Below are 21,343 nucleotides of genomic sequence, written 5' to 3'. Positions count from 1 at the left end.
ACCACTCATATTCGTACCTCTATCTCCGTGACGCTGCTGCTTTATTTTGCTAATAAGCTTATCGTATCCTTCTCGTGCTTATCCCTCCAATCAATACTTCAGTATCACACTCTATTGGAGTTACCCTTTCTCTTCTATGTCATGCTTTAGTGCTACCGATCTCCTAAATTTACTCTAGCATTTCTCTTTACCGTATAAATTTCACTCTTATAACTGCCATTACTATCAATTCAACAACATTTAGCTCATCTATTATAATCTTCAATGATACTCCTAACTTAATCTCGTCCTGCCCTTACTTTTTGCATAACATATTTTCCCGATAGAACATATTGCAAGCTTATATCTTATCTCCTTTAGATTCTAGGAAAATTTCGGCAGAGTTTCCTCTATATTTCTTACTATCTCAAAACCTGCACGCAGCAAATACCAACAATGCCTCACAGGGCCAATATATATATATATATACACGACATATCTCAGCCACACAGGGCTCCCACTTTCAAGTAAAAGCTCAAAGATGTCGAAACTTACCTCATATAGTACGCTTTGAGATGTACCTGATCCTTTAGCGATCTGCTCTGTTACCTCTTCCTATTTACTTTCTCTTTCATCCTTTAGCTTTACATTTTAATCATATCTCAATATTCTTACTTTATTCGACACACATCTTTCGTACCGTTGCTTACCTTTGTTCTGATTCATTCAATTTGCTTAGTTCACAACTTATAACGGAACTTATCATTAAGAGATACATTTAATCAATTTCTCCATCATATGAACACTAACTTACCTCTGTAACATTCAATGTCATCAATCACTTTCTTCTATCATTATCGTTCTTCTGCTGCAATCAAGGGTTAGTACAAGGAATCTCATTTCCTATGACTTAACTCTATCGCACGATCATAGAGATGAAAGAAGATTAACCCTCCTAAATGCCCTGTAGCCTCCAGTTTATAGATGTGGCGCGCAACACCATAAACAAGACTCTACTAGGCACGGCTCGTAGATACTTCCTAGGACTGAACTGCTCTGATAAAATTTTTGTCACGACCCGACTAGGGTCCGCGACGGGTACCCGGGGCTAACCTCCGAGCACCACTCGTTCTATTACTCATCATAATCATTTAACGCTCTTTTATTGCATTTATACTCAAATCATTAGAACATCATTTTTCATATGGAAACATAAATACTTTCATATACATTGTCCTTCGGCTATCAAAATCATATACATATATATATATATATATATTTGCCTAATAGCAACCTCGTGAAACCATATAACCCACACTGCGTATCTACGAGCCTCTACTAGAGTGCTAGACATATGGACGGCACAGGACCCCGTCGTGCCCAAAGCATCTATGTACATAAAATAGTAAATCAATGGCACCTCCGGAATAATGGAGTGCTTTCGAAACTCTGCTTATCGGATTCTACAAATCTGGGTCTCCTCCCTACTTACCTATGGGCATGAACACAGCGTCCAAAGAAAACGGACGTCAGTACGAATATTGTACGGAATATGTAAGGCATGAATGAAATAAGCATAATAGAGAATCATAAGACTTAAGATGAAGACATAACCTGCTTAACCTTTAAGGGAGGATACCTTTCATGCCTATATCATATACTACCACGGTACATGTATCATCATAGCTCATACATCGTCGTATCACACATACATACACACACACACACACACACACACATACACACACACACACACACACACACACACATATATATATATATATATATATATATAAATATCATAACACCGCATGCGCTCATGCACATTAACGTTATCTGCATTCGGCCACGTAATGGCTCGAGAATCTCACCTACATATTTTTTCGGGCTTTTCATATATACATCACACATATATATAATCATAGCATATACGTATTTATATCATATACTACCTGGCCAACCAAGGGTTCAGGGTTATATCTACCTGGCCTTACCAAGGCTCAGTGTTATGTGTACCTGGCCCTACCAAGGCTCAGTGTTATGTCTACCTGGCCCTACCAAGGCTCAGTGTTATCCGTACCGAACTGCAGAGGTGTGCGCGCGTTACATAAATATATACATATTCTACACGGCCTTATAAGTTCGGGATTTCATAATAGTCATACATAAGCACATATATATACATAAAATCCCATAAATATCTTTAGCGTCATCGCTATTATCATCGTCATCATTATCATCATCACTATCAACATCATCATCATTATCATCGTCACTATCAACATCGTCATCATTATAATCACATATGTTTCATAAACTTATCATAACCTTTCATGGAGCATACATTTGGATTTAAAGACAATATATGAGAATCGCATCGTATTCGTAGGATGAACTTCGTAATAATGTCGCATAATAAACTTTATAATCTCTAACTTAGGCTCATCATTACTATCATCGTATCTATGGTATATCTCTTTCCTTAATCTCATATGGAACCCCTTATGAACATAGACTCGGAACAATATCGGGGTGATGTAAGGTCGAGAGCCCCCGATTCCATCATGGAGCATTCATTAGCAGTATGCCTCACCTTAAAGGAATTAACATATAAGGTGAGTGTAGTCAATGAACAACATCAATGGATCGTAATATGGATCATTATCCTTGTAGAACCAAAATATTATAGGCCTTAGAATCTTTAGACTTTGACTCATCATCATCATTATCGTATTCGTAACATACCTCTTATCTTATCCCATATGGCTATTAATAAACATAGGCTCTTAGTTTTTCGGACGGTAGGAAAGTCATGGAGAGGTAAGGAAATAATATCATGGGAATCATATAGGGATCATTAGCTTCGTAGGAATATCATATCATGAACTTTATGACTACTAGACTTAAATTCATCATCGGTATTCTCATGTTCGTAACGTGTCTCTTTTCTTTATCTCATATGAAGTTCTTTATACTCGTAGATTCATAGTTCCCAATGTGTAGGAAAATCATAGAGAGATAGGAGGATTCATACCATAAGATTCATGCCTTAGAAAGGAAGGACTAGCCTTACAAACTCTTTCATTTAACAATTTCCATCGCTTGGTTGTTCTCCTTCAATGTTCACGTTTCTACCTTCAAGAGAATTCTTATTCACATTAGCTAATCGATTACATGAACGTGCTTACTAAAGCTAGAGAAAATTGGGCAGCATTTCCTTTGTTTATACAACCTTTCCCATATTGTATATCAACTCCCAAACATTCATAATAATGTTCACAATATCATAACCAACAATCTTCATTCATCTACATTGCCCTCGTTTCACAATTCCACTTCAATTTATCCATAATCATGGTCATAGTATACTAGTGCGTTTTCTTGCATATAATACCTATCCCGTGTCCTCAATATCATTTACAACATACTTGTAATCACAACATATCAAAATTCATAACTCATTCCAAACTACTACTCAAAATCTCATTATTCTAATGTTTATGACCCATATCGTATGTCGTTCTACATCCAAGTGTTTCAACTTCCAAATACATTAAACAACATGTAATACCATAAACCTTACCTTAGATGGTGTAGGAATGAACCTTGAGTGCAAACACTTCACTTGAGCAAAACCCTAGTTTCACCTCCACTTGGATTCCTTGTCTTGGATGAACTTTAATGAGTTTCTTACATTTGATTCACTTTGTTTGATGTAATTGATCACAAATACCCCTTGAATTCTTATTGGAGAAGTGTAGAGAGATGTTTTAGAGAGAAGGGGTGTGAAGGGAAATGAAATTAAATGAACTTGGATCCCCTTTTTAATACACAAAATCAGTCCCGATCCATTTATACGGACACACATATGGTCTGTACAATTTATACGGTCCGTATGTGTGACCGTATAATGGTTCCTGTGGAGTCTCTTCTCTGGAAAAGTTATACGGCCAGATCTACGGTCCGTATCTTTTGTACAGTCCGTATAATGGACCGTACAATTCACAGTTTTTCCGTAAATCATTTTCGTCGACTCGTTTGATCTCCAATCCTTATGGACCTTCTTGACACTTGTTTATCACTTCATTAAAAATCTAGGGGTCGTTATAAGTCTTCTCCAAAGCATCATTAAGTCATCGTTAATTTGTTATTCGTAAATCCTTTCCGATACATCTCGTATGTCTTGCCTCCTTTTGGAAACTTTCTTCTCTTACTTCGAATGTCTTTGAAATCTCATTTAGAATCATCGAATGTTATTTCTTACTCATCAAAACATCGCATACGTCGTGCCCTTTGTTAGTCTATTCACTGTGCATGAACGGAAAATTTTTCCGAGGTGTAACATGAACCATGCCTTATTGAAAGGAGGCTTACCCTTACATACCTTTTTGTTCAACTATTCTATCACTTGAACTTTCTCCTTCAATGCTCACGTTTCTACCTTCATTAGAGTTATACTAACATTAGAAAATCAATAGCTTAGCATACTTGACTAAAGCTAGACAAAATTGGGCAGCATCTCCTTTGTTTATACAACTTCCTCCATATCATATATCAACTCCCAAACATATATAATAACATTCACAACATCATAACAATAGTCTTTGTTCACCTATATTATCCACATTCCTCCATTCATTTCCAATCATCCATATCCATGGTCATAGCACACTATTACGTTCACTCATATACTGTTATATCCCGTATTTTCGCGTATTCGGAAAAATTGAAAATAATTTTGGCTTGTAAGGAATAAGGTAATAATTGATTTTATTTAACACATGAGTTGGTTATGAAAGAATATTAATATGGAAGTGTTGAGGAAGACTAGGGGCAAAGATTAGAATTTCGGAAATTAGTTTCGGGAATTACAAAATGTGATCTATACGTCATTGGGCTCAAAAACAATGGATGAGGAATTAAGGCCCAAAAGAGATGGGGTGGCCGGCCAACATGGCCCAAGCCCATGTAATTTGATCATGTGATAAATTAATATAAGGGGCAATTATTCATCAAATTCTCTAGAATTTTCAAGACAAGAAAAAGAGAGAACAACAAAGAAAAACAAGAAGAACAAAGAAAGGGCCTATTCGGCCAACCCTCCAAATTTCACCCCTTGGAAATATTGTTCCAAAAATTATTTCCTTGTTATATTCCCACTAATTCAAGGCACCTTTACAACTTGGTGTAGTTGTTTTGGAAGAAGGAGCACCTATTTCTTCAAGTTGACAACTTTGTCAAGTGAAGAAGATTGGATAAAAAGGTAAGAATCAATTCCTTTTTATTATGTTATGAAGGTTTGTTTGTGTTGTAGTATATGAAAATGAGTAGAAACTATGGAAATATGGAAGTTTGCAAAGTGGGTGTGCATATGTATGTGTGGCCGTGTGTGTGTGTTAATGTATAAGTGTGATGAGTTGAATTTTATGTTGTATTCTAGTTGTGGTTATAATGAAATTTATATTGGAAGTGAAAGTTGAATGAATTTGATGGAAGTTGGAAATGTGGAATGTGGCCGTGTGGTATATGGGAGTTGGCATTAAAATGGAATGAAGAAGAATATGTCATCTTAGTATGATTTTATGATATTATGGAAATGAAGTTGTTAAGATGAAAATTGTGATGATTATTGATGAAATTAGAAGATGGAAACATGTTATGAATTAGTATGTTAAGGATTAGAAGTCTTGGATGAATTATGGCTTTAGTGGAAAGTTTGTATATCTTGTGAATATATTGTAGAAATAATATGAAATGCTTCCGAATTATATTGTAATGATCTTGATTAGTAATGAATATGAGCATGTTGGTATTGATTTGAAAATGTGAAGTCGGAATGAAAGCTATTGCATTATGTTGGAAAGAAGACTAGTTGTGACATATTGTGATCTGTAGTGATTGTTGTTGTTAGTGTTGTTGTTGGGTTGTTGTTGAATTAATTTGGCCGAGTTGAATTCTCGGGGTGTCGTATTTATAGGGGAGGTGCTGCCGAAATTTCGGTAGACAAGTAATAATTCAAGATTGGATGCCAAAAGCCTTATAGTAACATTTGCTAAATGTGACCATTTGTAGGTTTCAGACGAAACGAGGTTTGAGGTTTGGCAAGCGTAAAAGGCAAGAAAGGTATGTAAAGCTCCACCTTTCCTTCTCTTGGCATGTCCTAGATGTATTAGGTTTGAATTTGGACCTCGGGGACTACTCTACTCTTCGGAATCCGCGTCTAAACTTGCCCTTGTTCCATTAAGTGGAATTGAACTAATTCTGATGCAAATGGTTAGGAAAGTTTTCCAAATACCTAGAACTTGTGTAAATAAAATCCGATTACCTTAAAACCCTCATAAGCGACTCCATAAAGTTTATTACTCATAATTTGCGTCCGCCACCTCGGTTGACCCGAGGTGGGCCTACTATTTCCGAATCCACTTCCATTGTGCTATTAAATTGTTTTCGAGCAATATCTAAAGGAAACGCTTGGCTGCTCATCTAATTCCTAAACGACCATTAGTTGAAATATTCCATTAAGTCCTATGATATGTTTGATATATACCACGAATCCGGAAGTTCTGTTCTGACATAGTCCATCGTGACATCCGAAAGGTATGTACTATGACTATCGTCCGACGTCTTTCTAATGATCTGTTGTTTGGGTTATTCAATTGAGTTTGTGTAAATGTTTTTATATTTTACCCTGCATTTGGTTTCTCACTACTCTACTCGTGGATGCCCCAATGCTTCTTTCACTGAGCCCGGGCCACGATTTGTTATCAAGCGTATTCCACTGCATTGTTCGCCGTGCCTCGATGTGAGGGGGCAGGTATGATATGTACATGGGTCCGGAGTATGATGTGTCATGTACCTCTATGTTCTGATGTTGGTGATATGATATGATATGATATGGCCATCTGATATGTTATGATATGTTATGTTACGGAGCTATTCCCTACTCTGAAGTATGATGTGTTGTGGCGCCAGTGACGGGGTGGCGCCACGTTCTGTTCACCGAGTCCCGTATTTGGGCCGGATTTGGCATATGTTTCTGCATGCATTATTTACGTTTTGTAAGTATGCATTTTGATATTCTGTAATTTGCACTCATTTTCTGTATTTTCTATTCAGGTTATGATTTTGTTTACTGTACTTTATGCTTTACATAATCAGTACATATTCCGTACTGACCCCCTTTCTTCGGGGGCTGCGTTTTCATGCCGCGCAGGTACAGATACCCGCTTCAAAGATCCGCCCGCTTAGGATATCTTCTCTGCTATTTTGGAGTGCTCCCTTGTCCGGAGCCACATTCTGGTATAGACTTTTCTATCACATATGTATATGTTTATTCAGGGGTATGACGGGGCCCTGTCTCGTCTTATGTTTCTGTTATTACTGTTCGTAGAGGTCTGTAGACACATACGTGGGTTGTGTATATATGTTCTGGGAATATGTATTTTGTGACGGCCTTATCGGCTTTCGTGCGCTACATCTGCTTATGTACGATAGTTTGCGATTTCGTTTGGCTTTTATATATGTGTATTTAGTTTACATGTTGGTTTGGGATTATCGGGTACGTAAGGTGTCCTGCTCAGACACGAGTCGCGGCCTACGGGATTGGGTCGTGACATATACAATGTCTATCCCATGTTCTTAACATCATTTATAACATAATCATAATCACAACATATCAAGAATCATGACTCGATCCAAGCTATTACTAAAAAATGACACTATTCCCACATTAATGACCCATTTTCTATTTCCTTCTACAATCCAAGTCTTTCAACCTCTCAATACCTTAAACAACATGGAAATACCATAAACCTTACCTTAGATGGTGTAGGAATGAACCTTGGGTGGAAACACTTCGCTTGACCAAAACCCTAGTTGCACCTCCACTTGGATTTCCTGTCCTGGATGAACTTTAATGAGTTTCTTACACTTGATTCTCTTGGTTTGATGAAGTTGATCACTAATAGCTCTTGAATTCTTGTGGGAGAAGTGTGGAGATATATTCTAGAGAGTTCTAGAGAGAAGGGGAATGAAGGGGAAATAAAATGAAATGAACTTGATCCCTTATTAATAATACTCTATCTGTCCCGACCAATTTCTACCGACCAACATACGGTCCGTATAAATTATACTGACCGTATGTCTGGCCGTAGATTTGGTCCAATGAGGCTGGCCATCTGGGCTGATTATACGGCCAAACATACGGCCAGTATATTTTATACGGCCAGTATGTTGGGCCGTATAATGCCAGTTCTTCCGAACTCATTCTCGTTGACTCGTTTGATCTCCAACCCGTATGAAACCTTCTTAACACTTTTTTATCACCTCATTAACAATCTAAGGAACGTTATAACTCTTCTCCAAACATCATTAAGTCATCATTAACTTGTTACTCATAAATCCTTCCCGATACATATCGTATGTCTTGCCTTCTCTTGGCAAACTTTCTTCTCTTATCTCGAATGTCTTTGAAATCTAAATTAGGGTCATCAAATGTCATTCCTTACTTATTGAAATACCGTATACTTCGTGCTCTTTGTTAGTCTATTCACTGTGCATCAACGGAAAATTTTCCGAGATGTAACACATAGCCGAACATGAGTTATATGGGCTAGTAGTAAAAGTGGTTGTGATTATGATCTCCTGGATCGAGGGACTATTTAATCCCTCCTGAAACTAATGATTTTTCTCCTTGGTATGTATTTTTCCCTTTCCACCACTGGATCATATTCATAATCATGTTTATTACTATTACAATCATATCTCATTTCTATGAGTCACAGGATTTTCGTTGCAACTACGGCTTATTTGCATATCCTTGAACAATTAGTCCTTATGCGTTCTTGATACCTCACTATAGAAATTTAGGATACAAACTTTCTCATTCAACCCTTACCCTTTGCATTTATTGGTTTGTATACATTTTTAACTTATTTGTGGTGATTTTCATAATGACTGGCGGTCTTAATATTTCAAACACAACATGATTGTAAGTCAGAGACATACCTACTGACACTTTCATATTCGATTCATTACTACAAACTCTACGTGAGTCTTGATACAATTCTTACAGTACTAGGTGATATCATCATCTCATATTCCTTTACAACAAGTCCTTGGCATTTAACTACAGTTATCAAAACCTTATTCCTAGGAGCATTTGTTTCATCTATTTTCCATTTAGAATTTTATTGGCACCTCTTAACTTTATCTCAAATATTGAGCCTCGTGCTCTTTGATAGAGTCGTAAATGTCAATCATTCGTGAAATTGAAAGGAGAGGGGATAATATCCTTACCTTAAGCTCTAACACACGATATGTTTTATTCTTTTATTGAAACTCGTAACTTTAGCTCTAATGCACGATATAAGAATCAAGAAAGTAACATGTCCTACAACCTCCCAGATATAAGTACGGTGCACAACATACCCATATTTGGGACTCTACTAGATGCGGCTCATGACTCCCTACGACTCTCTAAACCCAGTTGCTCTGATACCAACTTGTCAGCCCCCAAACGAGGGTGGGATGTGATTGGCACTTAATCCGTACTATCTATTGAGCGAACCCTATGCTAACTAACTGAAAGTCACATCTGAACTCAACCTTTAATGAAAAGAAATAGTAAAGTAATTATTTAATAATATATGAAAAGTGAATAATGAATTCAATGAAATATCATTTAAAACATAACCCACTAACAGTCATGAGCGTCTAAGAATTTGAAGTCTAATACATAGTCAACGGGGCATTCCCCGTGAAAAATAGTAATGTGTCTAACAATAGTCAATGTCTGGGAAGGAACTGCTACCATTGGGATGAATTCAAAGGAGCCTGTCAGCTGAACCTAAGAGATCTGCCTCTAGCCACGGGTTTCGTCACCTGTACACTCAACACGTACCACAAGACATAGCAGGCCCAACGGGCTAGTATCTCAAAGGGTACCCAGTAAGTCTCATAGGCTACCTCCTAAGAAGAAGAAGGTGGAGCGGGACCTTCTGGGGTAAACATAACAAGGAGAAAATATATATTCATAAAAAAACATATAATCGATTTAAGAGCAAAAAACTGATAATGGACTGAGCACTGGAACTGTAAGCTGAACATGTAAGATGATAACTGAAACTGAACGTTAAGCTAATAACTAAACTGTAATAGAAACTGAGTTACACATAGTGGCCCTACGTATGTGTGGCCTAGAAACACGCAGAGGGAAGTGTCGGCCTATCTCCCCAGCAAAGTATGGCCACTACGAGCGTGTGGGTGGCTAACCATGGCCGTCATGGCACACACACCAGGGGAGGTCGGTTAGCTCTCCCGTCTGAGTCTGGATGTGATCACACCATTAACTAAACATATAATTTGCAAGAAATTGCACGTAACATGAATGTAACACACGTAAGCATTTATTTCTTGAAAGCTGAATCAAGAAATCATATAACGCATACAAAATATCAACCATGTTAAAGGATTCTTGCACTGGACCGTAATAAATAAGAATGGATAGGACTAAGTACTTAATGACAAGAATTCATCTTAGAGAATTCTATCGAACACATAGAGTACATATTAGAAAAGTAAGCCTGAACTTACCTCTGAAGGTTAACCCAATGCATAGCTTCATTACTTGTTACGTTGTTCTATGTCGGTCAAGTTCCGGAAAGATTTGACTCGAAATTCCTCTCAAAATAAGAATCACCGATCTACTGTAATGTGTCTAGGCACATTAATTCCCTTTAAGTTTCTTACTCTCCTTTAGTTGAAATAATCTTGATCCAAATGGTGTGAGTAATCATTGAAGATTTATCATGACCAACCATTAATTGCTCAAACCATCATCATATAACATGCTTCTTGCGCCTTGAAATTTGGACCTAAAGATGGATTCTTGATCTAAAACGTGATTAAGCACTAAAACTAGCAAGGCCCACAAGGATTGGACTAAGTGGTTTATTGATAAGTCACCTCTCAATGAAAAATACCGTAGTCATGTCAAATTCACCATGCACAATACAACGTTTATATTTTTATAATTGGCAGCGGCGCTTGCCGAACTCATATACCTATGCTACTAACCCTTTTTTATATCTCTTCCGGTCCTTGGCCCACCAACTCTTCCTATTTATTTATTGGGTTTTACTTGGTGCAATTTACTACTTCAAAATAAAATAAAATTAATTCATACTATGAATATATGGACATATTCCAAATTTTTTGCTAAGATCATGTGGATTCTTCTATTTATTGGGACACCTAAATTACGTCATTAAGCTCGTTATTACCGTAATCGTAAATCTTAGATTTATGGGGCTTTACACATAGGATATCTAACTGTGCATATCTGTTTATGAGACTCTACTAGAGTGCATAACGTACTAAAGATGGGACAGGATCCCGTCATACCCTGAATGTACACAAAAGAATCATACCAAGCTAGACTGCAACTCCAGAACAAATGGAGTGCTCCTGTGCAAACGGTGATAAGGCAGCCTAAGGGTCTGAACCGTCTCCCTATCTACCTGCGGGCATGAACGCAGTGTCCACAAACAAAAGGACGTCAGTACGAATAACATACCGAGTATGTAAGGCATGAAGAAAAAAATAATAAAGATATGAAAGTAGCATGAGATAAAGAGAAACAACCTGTACATCTGAGTGCCTCCTAAGGCGGATGACATGTATGCTTTTATTTTAAAAAAATACTTTTATACATACATATATAAGCCACACTATGGGCTGGATCATCATCATTAAGCCACCTTTGGCCTATCATCATCATACCATACCCACTGCAGTGGTGTGCACAATAGGTGCCGTACCCGACTGACTATAGCGCGGCTCGGTGTCATAATATATATATATATATAAGCAGGCATGAGGGCACAAAGCAGTGTTATGACTCTATCGGAGTGACGTAAGGTCGGTATACCTCCGATTACCATTATGGAACTATCGTCGTCGACATTTCTCACCTTGAAGGATCAATGACCATAAGATGAGATCAACCACCATAAACAAGATCAATAATCATGAGACAAGATCAATAATGTCATAAGAACATCAATAACATAAGCTTCTAATATTTCTAAGAGAGGAGTCGTTATAGATATCATTCGTATATGTTCGCATCAATATGATGATGCCGAAAGAAAGAAAAGGACAACCTTAACATACCTTGTTCTACTTAACCACTCAACATCTATCTTCCCGAGCTTGTAAATCTACATTCAAGATGATTCATACTAAGGTTAAGTCATTGAAACACTCATAAGGTCAAGTTAAACTAGTAGGTGAGCTAACGAAAATTGGGCAACATTTCCCCTATATCATATATTTCCTCTCAACTCAAAAACATCAATAACAACATTAACAATACCATAGCCAAGAGATCATATTCAAATTATACTTGTACAATTCCCAAAAATTCCATTCAAAATCAGTCCATAACAATAACTTCAACACAACACCTTATGACCTTTTTCTCCATAACTATTTCCACTTTTAAGTCTTGCTAAACCTTCAAATCAACTCAACATAAAAATAGAGTGAAAAACATACGTTATAACTTGAAGAACTCCACTGACACAACTTTCTTAAGATCAAATCCACCGCAACATCAAGTAGAAGCAAGAACAATCACCTTCCATGAACTAGCTTAGGGTATTAAAGCTTGATCTTCTCTTGAAATGAGTTGGGATTATTAAGGATGGTTGAGAGAGCTTGGAGGGGCACTAGGGATTTGTTTTGGTGAAAACAAATTCCCCAAGTCGTGGGACTTAATTTATAACAAAAGGAAAAAATTTCAACCGCCTCAATTTCACGGTTCACTTTCACGGACCGTGAATTATTCCACTGGCTGTGAAACCACTCCAGTTACTTTCCACCATCTCCACAAAGTCACGGTGGTTTCTGCCTCCTTACCACGGCGCTGTAATATTCCACAGACCCTGAAACCAATAGTGGAATCGCCTCCTTTCGATTTTCTGACGAAACATATTCTTTCTGATTCGTTTGATGTCTAACCTTCATACTCTTTTACAAACATGTTTAAGAACTTATACATCTCTTAAAAACACCCATAGACCTCATACACAGCTTCCCAAATGATTTCCAATACGAACCTACAACAACGGACTTAAAATGAAACTTTAACGTACACGAAAGAGGAGATGTAACACCTCAAATCCAAACAATACAAAAAAATATGTCCAGCACACAACAACTATATATAAATCATTTCCCAGCCTTACATCTATTATAAAATGTCACAAAACAGTCCAAAAACTCCACAATAGCAACATAAGCAACTTTCAAGTATCTTTTGGCTTCTTTTTCTCCAAAACACTTAACTATACCAAGATACACTTAAGCACAAGAAAAGGAAGATTAACTTACCTAGAATAGCAAGAAAAATTCTTTATCATGACCTCCCTTCACTTGAAGTAACCCCCAACATCAACACAACATCATATAAGCATCATCTTGTGGCTTTACAACACTTTTAGGTTTGTTTGGAGTTGATTCACTTGAGATAAGTTCTTGGACTATTGAGAGGGGTTAGGGAAATCTTAACAGAGTGTGAGAACTGATTTGGGTCGAAAATGACCCAAAAATGAAGCTTTCAACGTGTTTATAATTTCCAAGGTCAGCCATCACCTCACTTTGACGGCCACCATTGATGGACCGTGAATGGTTTTACGGTCCGTCAATTGTGACCGTAAAACCACCTCCTCCAAACCAGTCTACCGGACTGGTGTTACGGTGCAGGAGCCACTAATTGATGGGCCGTTCGTCAATTAGGTCCTTAAAATTGACTTTTCGACAAACTTGTTTTCTTTGAGTCGTTTAACCATAAAACCTTATGGTACATGCTTAATACTTGTTTACAACCTTCCTTAACCTTATAGGGATTTTATGGCCTCTCCGGTCTTACACTAATTTACTTACGACGCAAACGACGCAAAAAATACGAGGTATAACTGTCACGACCCAGCCCCGTGGGCCGCGACTGGCACCCTACTTGGGTACCCAGACCAAATTACATATTCATTGCCAAATCCAAACTTATTTCAGAATTTCATAAAAGTCATATCAAACATAGTTTATATCAAAATATGTCTTAAGCGGTCGCGCAAATCAAAATGTCATATCGGATCCAAACTGAGCGGCAGAATAGACATCGCCGGTCAAAAATGCAAATATAAGCATAAGGGCCATTCAGGGCCATCAAAACAAACGGACCGCTTTAAGACCAGAAAACAAAATCAGACAAACATATATAGGACCCTCGCCCCACATATATGACTACAGGCCTCTACGAACTCAAAACAAAGACATATGGCGAGACAGGGCCCCGCCGTACCGAAATAGTCAAATGTACAGAATATACATAGCAAAAGGGAGTCTGTACCAAAAGTGGACTCCGAGTCAAGAAGGAGTACTCCGAAGTAGCAAAGAGTGAAGCCTACAGTGGAGGATCACCAATATCTGCACCTGCGGGCATGAAACGCAGCCCCCGAAGAAAAGGGGGTCAGTACGAAATATGTACTGAGTATGTAAAGCACGGAGTACAGAAATATGGGCCAAAACCGAAAGCAAATCAGATGACAAAGTGGAGTACAAATCAGTATGTCAAAATCCGTATCAAAATCATATACGTATACATAATGCAAACGAAATCATGCAAACGCTTAGGAATGTGGTCGCCACTCCGACGCTGGCGCCACACACAGCGTAACACCAGAAGGTTTCAAATCTCCGTACATCCCCGAACACAAACACAACATAGGTGAGCGTATCGAATCACGAGCCATATCACAGCATAACTCCAAACGGAACCCGGCCCTATGGCGAGGCCTCGGGAACCGGAACACAGCATACGGCCGAATTATCACAAGGCGCACGAATCATAACCGGCCCGGGAACTGGTGAACGAAGTCATAATAGGGCACGAGCGGAGTCGTGAGCAAACAAATGCAATACATATTTCAAAATAGCCTTTCAAAACATAATGAGTTCATATATCCCTTCATAAACCAAAAATAGTCAAATCGTTAGTTGGTACGAATGTTCATTCCACAAAACGTTTCAAAGTAGTGCATATAACTCAAAAGCGTAATTTAACATATCATATTAATCGAAGCATATCTCATAGAGGAACGTTTCGAAATCAAAGGGGTCATATCAAACTTTATTCAAAAGGAGAGCCCGATAGGACAAATAGGGCGTCTCGGGGTTAGCGGGCCCACCTCGAGTCAAATTGAGGTGGCGAACATAGTTTACGAACATTTATAGGCCAAAAGGTCATACATAATCATTATCAAGTGACCCGATCACATTTTGATAGGTTTCGGACGATTGGTGGCATTCTAGCCAAAATAAAGCCCTTAGGCTTCAATTGAATTGAATGAATAGTAACTTTTCTGTGGATCGGGTTTCGAGGAGCAGAAATGCTCCGGAGGTTCCAATATTCACCTAACTTACTAAGACATGCCAAACGAAGAAGTGGGAAGCTTTACATACCTTATAGACGTCTTATGCTCTCCCAAAAATCAAATCCCGTTTCGTCCGAAATCTGCAAATGGTCAAAGTTACCAATTTGAGATTCTTAGGCTTAAAGTTCCATTAACTTGATTTTTTTGTCTACCGAAATTTCGGCAGCATTTCCCCTATAAATCTAACATCCCCGAGACTTAGCTCGGCTCCAAATACACCAACAACAACAACCCAAACATCACAAACAACATAAATCACAATCAAATCATTCTAACTTCAAAGTTCTACCTTACTACAGAAGTTGACAATCTTTCATTCAAACTTCACAATTCCAAATCTATATCCACATTATTGTATTCATTCACTCGTTCAAGATTATGCAATCACATCCCAAATATATTCCAAACCATGTACAAAATTTCCCAAAATTCATTACTTTCCATATTTTTTTCTAAACATCAAAGCTTACAACGAACGTTCTAACTTGCGTCGTTTCATTTCGAATTTACTAACATCAACCATAAGTCATATTTAAAGTCTTTAGTATCATAAGTATACAATGATATACGCAAATATACAAAAGGTATACACTTTCCCGTAATGATCCGAAATCCTTTTCCAACGCCAATTCAATTCCTTAAACGTTCATTTACGACATAAAGGCCACAACGACACATTGAACAAACTAAACAAGATCAAATTCACTACTCCTCCCACACCAATATGGCTCACGGCCAAACACACCCTTCACACACACACACGGCCATGCTCAACACAACACAATTCCATAATCTTCATGCAACTTTAATCACTACCACATATATACCCATTTCATAACATAAAAACATAGAAATCATACCTTATTCTTGAAATTCCGATTTGCCGCAAACGTCGCTCTTTCGCTTAACTAATTATATCACGTCGGAGAGCGTCTTGAGTACACTACAAATATGGAAAGAACAAGATTTTTGGATCACAAACAAGAGCTAGAAAAATTTTTCTTTCTCTCAAAGGGGGTTCGGCCGAGAGGGAGTAATAGCTCAAAGTTGAGTTGTGTTTTATCTTCTTGAAATTTCTAAAGAGTAGAATTGATATATATCCAAATTAAGGGTCATGTGAAAGTCACATGACCACTTAATATGGGGCTTGGGCCAAGCCTTTGGCCGGCCACCCCCTAATTCTTGGGCCTACATTTTTTTTTCTTTTTTTCCTTGGCCCAATCCATTGAAGTCTCGTTTTGTAATTCCCGAAACTAATTTCCGAAATTCTAAATTTACCCTCGGGCTTCCCCAATGACTTAGCACCAATAGTTTCATAACCAACATAGTCATGTCAACTAGAATCAAAATATTTCCTCATAACACACAAGTCTTAATTATTTTCAAGATTTCCAATCATGCGAAAACACGGGACATAACAATAACAACAAAGTTGAGTGAATAAATAAAGTAATAATTTCTATTTTTTTTTATTTTTGTGGTGAAAAAAATAAAATAATTTGTATGTTTTATGACAAAGTTGGGGTATGTTGGGTTTCAATTTCGTCCAATTGGAATATGATAAGTAATAAATAATAATTAAAAAACATTATACTTGATCATGCCTCAATTGTCATTTTAAAAAGAAAAAGAGAAAAAAATCAAAATAATAAACAAAAAAAATCAAAATATTTAATTATATATCAATTTAAAACAATTACGAAAAAAAAGAGTATGTTAGTTTTAAGGGCAAAAGGTAGCCAAAAAGTTAACGGTGAGTATTTTTGGCAAAATAGGTAGATCAAAGCTATATATATTCCTTTTGAGATAGTTTAGGCATTTTTGGCCTTTTTCTGTAAAATGATTTATTTTTTTTGGGTTTAAACAGGAAACTTTATTGCCTTTGGTGAGCAAAACATCATGAAAATGAGGGGATAGCCTGGCCTTCTTGAACAATTTGATAACCTGCAAGTCAGGTTATACGATCTTGTTCTAATACAGTAAGCAAGTACCACAAAAAAAAAAACAACCAAAAAAGGTTGGGGAGTATGATATCATTATGAGCAGGTCAAAAACTAGAAGGCCTTTCTTTTTCTTCCTAATACGTAAGGCTGCAAATTTCCATCTATCCATATTAATGATGCTTTTTACAGTTCTTAGTAAGGAGTTAAAATTAGTGTGTATACAGATGTCATCCTGTCTGTGGTTCAGGGATGCCATCTTATCCGTGACTTGATTCGCTTCTCGGTAGCAATGCTTAGTGAAGATGTCATTCCTTTCAATTAGAAGTTTGATCTCTTGGACAATAATATCTATTATCCAAGTAGTGGAACAAGTATCACTGATGCAATTATGAAGTAGTAACGAATCAGTCTCTGCCACGATCAGAGTGTAACCTCTTTAGATGCACCAATTCAGTCCAAAAAGAAATTCGTGTGCCTCTGCCAGGTTACCGGTTTCTTCTCCTAGAGGCAGTGAATAAGATATTATGAACCAGCCATAGCTATCCCTTACAACTCCTCCTCCACCACACTTTCCATTGATACACGAGCCGTCACTATTAATCTTAAAAAACACGATTAGAGGCTTGATCCATTTGACTAGAGTGACACTAATATCAATTGTGCAAAGATCAAACATAACACAAATTTCATCCTAGCTACTTCCAATTGTGGTGCTCTTGAATTGCAACTTTAGTAACTGAGAGATGGTGAAGGTGATTAGGGATTGAGATCTTCTGGTTGAAGGACTCTCTTTTTCATAGTTGGAACTACACCTAGTTCTCCACAATTCCCAAAGGATGATAGGAGGAAAAATCTTGAGAATATAAGATATAATCTGGTTCTTAGAGGTCTGTTGCCAACAATTTGTGATCAGAGTCCTCACCGGTACAATCATGTATGTAAAGCCCATTATTCCTGTTGAAAAACCCCAAATCAGTTGTGCATAGTAACCATCATCAAAGATATAGTTTCTAAATTAGGGGGAATGTTAGCATTTACACAACAATTACAGTTAGTGTCGATGTTGATACCAAGCCTCCTAACTCTGTCATCAGAGGGGAGCCTATTATGTATAGCTCTCCAAGTAAGAAATGATATATTTATGCCATAGTCTAGTGTCAAACGGGGAAACTTCCCTTTTTTGTCTTAAGTTCTTCTAGGCTGAAGAGGTAGAGAATTAACCCGTGGGATTATTTTTCCACACTGGTGTATCTTCCTAACCAGGGGTGAGATTAATAGTCAAATAAATCACAAAGTTTTTGATAAATTCAGAAGGCTGATTATGGAGGATAGTCCAGTCCCAAACTCCTTCATTCAAGATTTCATTGACTTTGATATCTTGTTCATTGTCAACTCCAATCATTCTTTTATAAAGGGGAAAATGCTAGCCCAATTATCGAACTAGAAGCTGACACTTCCTTTTCCTATTTTCCATAAAATACTAGGTTCCACGCAATTTTTGAGACTGCTCATGGCTTTCCAGCTTTAAGATTGTCCTGATGTCTAGTGCCTGATGATGGCATGAGCATTGATATAATACTTAGCTTTCATGAGTCGAGCCCATAAGGATTTTGAGGTTCGAAGGTTCCACCAATGCTTTGCAGAGAAAGCTTTGCAGATGTCTTTCAATATTGTGAAACCTGTACCACCCTCATCATATGGATAGCACCGCTTATGCCAGGCCAGCCAATGGTGTTTTACATCATATTGCTCCTGACTTGACCAAAAAAAACCTTGCCAAGTAAGTCTCAAGTAAAGTTAAAGTACCCTTAAGAGGGTGAATAGCAGCTGAAGTATGAATATTAAGCGCCATCAACACATGTTTGATAAGAACTGTCCTTCCTCCAGGAGAAAGGAGCTTTAAATTCCATCTTTTAACCTTATTGATCACTTTGTTAACCATATCAAAGAAGATATAATGTTCTTGTCTCCCAGAATATAGAGGGCAACTGTAACGACCCATTTGGTCGTTATGTGTGTTTTGATCCTTTACCCCCATTTACATTTCCCCTAGCTCTATTAGTGTGCTTTTGACCCACGGGGATAGGCAACACGGTTCCCGAGATCATCGGACGAGTTGTGATAGGATTTGAGAAAGTTAGAGCCTTAAAGTAAAAAACGTTGACCAATAGTTGACTTTTGGGTAAACAAATATTTTTGGGAATGTTGTCAATTCCATTAGGTCCGATTGGTCGATTATGACTTGGTGGGACGTTGTTTAGGTCCCCAAGGCTCTCAGAAGTGTTCTTTACCCTTGGTTGGAAACTTGGTTTTAGCCATTTGGGGGTTGACTGAGTCAAGGTGATCTCTCTTGGGAATTGTGAAGCCACGATTGAGTTTGTAGCATATTTTTACATGTGTCAGCATGTTCAGTTTGTACCTAGAAGATCTCGGGTGGATGTCAAATTTGGGGTGGAACTGGTTTTCTTGTGTCCCACATCCACTGGATTTTCTCTGCCTCTACAGGTCTGTCCAAGCAGGACTTGGCCCGTAGATGAGAGAAATGACTCATTTAAACAACCAGCCTCAGCGGACGGCCATCCGCCGAGGCGGGAGCGCGTAAGTGGATTCTGATCCTCAAAAGCGGGGATCGCTGAACAGATTCCCCTTATATTTTCTGATTCTAACCATTCTTCTTCCATTCACCCAAATTGAAAACCTAAGAGTTCTAGAGTGGATTTGAAGAGCATTTGGAGTTGTATCATCTTTGAACTTCAATAGTTCGGAAGCTCTCGGGAAAGGCAAGGCTGAAGTTGGATGATTCATGGCACCCGCTCGGCATGGAGGTAGGGTACGGTTTACCTTTCTATTAGACTCCAATTAGCGAAGCATATGTAGGAGTTAGATATTAATGGGAAAAGCATGCTAAACCTACGAGTATGATGTTGGGATGGAATTCTATTAGGTTGGTTGTTGTTGTTTGTGGGTTGCCCGCCTTATAGTTGTGGTTTGGGCTTGTCGCCTTATTTGCTATGTTGTGACTTGTGTATGCATTCATCTCTCTTGTTTATATCACTTATCATCGAACGGGGAAAGAATCATCAGCTTAGGGTTGAACAATGATGTTTGCTTATGGTAAGACACGAATGAGATTTTTTTTTCTTTGAATTCACGAATGAGACTTTGACTTTGATTTTTTGTTGATTTGATATCTTGCATGGCATACACTCTCATTTAATATGATGAATTGATATGAACTGTGACTTGGTATTGATGATGATAAGTGAGACAAAGGACCATCAGAGGTCTTTACCGGATAGTGTACAAAGAGATGAGAGAATCCGTGATCCGAGGTCGTTACCGAAGAGGAATATGTTATACTCACTGCCCGAGGTTTCGTGCAGGGATGAGAGGGTACATGGACTTTGCCGGTACCCCATGGGTCATGACCAGTGGCGGATCTAGAATTCTAAAGCAATGGGTGCTCAGCTTTATTTAGCGAACATAGACAATATAACACATGCATATAATCACCGAAAATTACTATATATGTGTGTGTGAGAATTTTATCAAATTTTAGCTAATACTTAAATTTTGACTATAATTTCGAAAGTATTAAAGTCCTATGTTGTTACACCTCGCATTTTCAGAGCATGGGCATGCCACGTACTTCACCGTATTAATGGAGTATTGGAGACGTCCCATGAAGTTTTTGAAGGTACAAGCCATGGAAAGTTCATAACAATGAAGTAAAGGATGAATTACGATCTCGTAAGTCGTAACCGGAAAGGACGACTATGGAACCAAAGGACATGACCATTATAAAATATGATTAATTATAAGCATCATGTATGGATATTTTTGGAAGATTCCGGGACCAAGCAAATGGAAGAAAATAAGTTTGTCAAAAATTTGGAAAAAAAGTTGGCAGAATTTTGGACAAAATTT

Source organism: Lycium barbarum, chromosome 4, assembly GCF_019175385.1.
Source record: "Lycium barbarum isolate Lr01 chromosome 4, ASM1917538v2, whole genome shotgun sequence".
In the NCBI taxonomy this organism is placed as follows: Eukaryota; Viridiplantae; Streptophyta; class Magnoliopsida; order Solanales; family Solanaceae; genus Lycium; species Lycium barbarum.
Note: the sequence above shows the minus strand (reverse complement) of the source record.